This window comes from Lactuca serriola, chromosome 2 (genome assembly GCF_051521515.1).
Source record: "Lactuca serriola cultivar US96UC23 chromosome 2, Lser_US96UC23_V15, whole genome shotgun sequence".
Lineage (NCBI taxonomy): Eukaryota > Viridiplantae > Streptophyta > Magnoliopsida > Asterales > Asteraceae > Lactuca > Lactuca serriola.
The window spans coordinates 223,683,170-223,686,572 of record NC_136409.1 but is presented as its reverse complement, the minus strand read 5'-3'; the positions used below and the strand labels follow the sequence as shown (position 1 = coordinate 223,686,572).

The window sequence follows — 3,403 nt, the reverse complement described above, 5'->3', positions numbered from 1 at the left end:
TCCTCCTGATTATTACGAGAAGAGAAGCTTTTGGCAGAAGAAAAAGAATTCCAGGAGACGATTCAGAGCGAAAGAAAGGTTCTGGAAGAGGGTTTTCAACACCAAAAGAAGTAAAGGTTTATAATTTAGTTAAATAAGAACATGTCTTTCATTAGTTTTAGCTGTGTTAGTTTAATTACTATGATGAGCAGTTGAATCTAGCTACTCTTGTTTAGCTAGATGAAGCTTTAAACTTATGAATAGTTATATGATTATGGATTGAGCTTAGTTGGTAAAAATTTGCTTGTGTTTGATTTGTATAACCGAGCATGTTATTATTTGCTTACCTAATTGCTTAATTGCATGTTCTGTGTAGCTTAGTGACCATTAAACTGCATGAACCTGTTTACCTAATAATTTAGTGAACATTGAATTGTTAGAGCTAGGATTGACCAATCTTAGTTAGTAATTAGAATAAATAAAGTTTAGTTGTGCTAGAGAACGTGAATTGTGATCATAATTGCGTTTACACAACAAATCTTACATAGCATATTTACATTCATAATTAGTTCTGTGTTTAATTATGTGTGAACATATATGGTTAGACATGAATTAGTTAGTTATTGGTAAGATAGAACTAAATTACTAATACAACTAAAAACCAACTTAATAATCCGTAATCATTAGCTAGCCATAAGGGATAAGTGGATTCAAAACTAAACAAGAGTGTGTTTTTATTTATTGAATTTGATTTAAGTTCATCTGATCTTGTAAAACCAGATAAAATCCCATATTAAACTTGTTAATAAATTAGGTCAATTTAATAAGTAAGTAAATTAATTAAAACACCGTTCCCTATGATCGACACCCGACTTACCTAAGCTATACTGTAAACTGACTAGGTACACTGCCTATAAGTGCATAGATAGTCTAAGTTTGTTAGGTTATAAATATTAAAATTAGTGGGTACTTTTGTGCACATCAAGTTTTTGGCGCCGTTGCCGGGGACCGGCTTAGTTTTTAGCTTATTTATTTGCATTAATTTGATTGATCCTTCTTGTGGAGTAAAAACCCACAAAAAGTTAATTTTTCAGCAAAATAATTTTTTCTGTCATTCACAGAGTCCACGACGTGGCACTCCTCTGGCCACAACGTGGACAGTTAAAAATTAGATTTTTAGTTTGAGTTTAGTTTTTCTTATTTTAGTTCAGTTTTACGTTTTTAGTTTAGCAAGTTGCAGGAGTTCATGACCAGAAGCTCAAACACACACTTGGTGCCACCACTGGAAGACCCCGAGTCTGCACTTCACAAGAAAAAGACGCCCTTGCAAGAACTGAAGTCAGCCTTTTCTAGGAAGTCGGGAAAGAAGACAGGAGAGTCAAGTTCATCAGCGAAGCACAAGAGCAATCTTGAGCATTCGGATCATACACCCATGCAAACCGAGTCCGAATACGATACCGAGCCAGAATTTGAAGAACACACAAGTGAACCCGAGAACGAGCCAAGGAATGAGATGGCAGCAATTGAAGAAATGTCCATGGGAGCATACAAGAAGCGGATCCGAGAAGATATGGGTCCCGGTTTAGTCCAACCCGCAATACCTGCCACTGCCACCTTCAAGCTGAAGGGACACATATTGACTGCGCTGAAGGACATCCCATTTTTCGGGAAAGATCATGAGGATGCTTTTAAGCATCTAGATGAAGTCAACGACATTGCAGATTACTTCAATGTCCCAAATGTCAACAGGAACACAGTCTTGCTTAGGATGCTTCCCATCACTTTCAAAGGAGCTGCTAAGGAGTGGTTAAAAGCACTCCCACCAGGTACAATCACCACTTGGGCTCAAATGCGTGAGCAATTCCTGGACCAGTTTTGCCCGCCATCCAAGATAGCCAAACTCAAGAAGGCAATAGCCAACTTTGAGCAACAGCCGGGGGAGTCACTATACGAAGCATGGGAGCGGTACAAGGGATTACTCAGAAATTGCCCGCAACATGACCTAAATGTGCAGCAACAGATGTCAATCTTTTATGATGGGGTCAATGTGATGACAAGACAACTCCTTGATTCTCAAGGACTGTTGACAAAGAAAAATCCAAGGGAGGTCAAGGAGCTAATTGAAGAATTCGCGAAACACTCCCGCGAATACCATAACCCGAGGCAAGATGGAAGCAAAGGCGGTGGAGGAGCCCAAACTGAAGAAATTATAGCTGTCATGGCCATGCTGAATAACATGGATCGCAGGATAACACAAATGGACCAGTCGATACATGCCATAAGAGTGGGGTGCGAGCGATGCAGTGGTCCACACTTGACCAAGGACTGCAACGTAGATGAGTTTGGGAACAAAAAAGCTCAAGTGTGCTACTCTAGTGGGGATAAGTTTGATGAGGACTGGAGGAAACCGAAGAAGGAGTGGCTGCCATATGAAGAGTATAAGAAGCAAAAAGAAGAGAAGTATAGGCAGACAGGTCGAGGCCTTTATCAAAAGGAGCAACCACCAACCGAGAAGAAACCCGACCTAGAGACCATTTTGATGAAGTTTATGGAGGCTTCGGAAAAAAAACACGATGTCACGGATTCCGCTATCATGGAACAACAAACATTGATAAAGAACCAGCAAGCCTCCATCCATAACCTTGAAGTACAATTTGGTCAACTAGCCACTTTAGTTCATGAAAAATTATCCCCGAAGAATCCCGAAATAAAAGCCCAATCTCACGTAATGGCCATCGATACTGAAGAAGATACAATATCTGAGTTCCTGGAGGCGTTGAAAGAAGAACCGCAGCAGCCCAAGAAATTAAGGATCGAAAATGGAGAAAGTGCTGAACCAGGCTCACCACGACGTGGCGCAAGTCTGAGCAAAAATCCTTTGAGCCTATTCCAGCTTATCATCCACCTATGCCATTTCCCACCCGCGCAACACTTAGTCAACTGGAGAAGGAACATTTAGAGTTTGTGAAGCATGTGAAAGGGATTCCAATTACTGCAAGACTTGATAGATACGCGAAGGCAATTAAAGAAGCAGTCTACAGTGATCTAGGTGAACAAACTTCAAAAGTTGTGTTGGGAGAAACACCAGAAAAGATGGGGGATCCTGGACGCCTCACTCTTCCATGCGACTTTGGGAATAAAATGAAGGTTAATGCTTTAGCCGATTCCGGGGCTAGCATTAATCTAATGCCTTTTTCATTTTATCAAAAGTTGGAGATTCAGAAGATAAAGGCTACAAAAATGAAGATTCACATGGCGAACCGTTCGGTGACACAACCCCGAGGCATAGTGGAGGATATTTTGGTGAAAATTGGAAAATGTGTTTTTCCAATAGACTTTGTAGTCTTAGACATGAAAGAAGATCCGGATGTTCCGATAATCCTTGGTCGGCCATTGCTTAACACTGCTGGTGCCCTTGTTGATA

General features: G+C 40.4%; 1 non-coding gene across 1 annotated transcript; it reads right to left on the bottom strand.

The window, feature by feature from the left end:
• Positions 1 to 1,876: 1,876 nt before the first annotated feature.
• Positions 1,877 to 1,983, bottom strand: LOC145091113 (small nucleolar RNA R71). The gene has a single exon (XR_013702001.1). It is a non-coding gene; the product is annotated as a small nucleolar RNA R71 (small nucleolar RNA).
• Between the last annotated feature and the right edge of the window lie 1,420 nt (positions 1,984 to 3,403).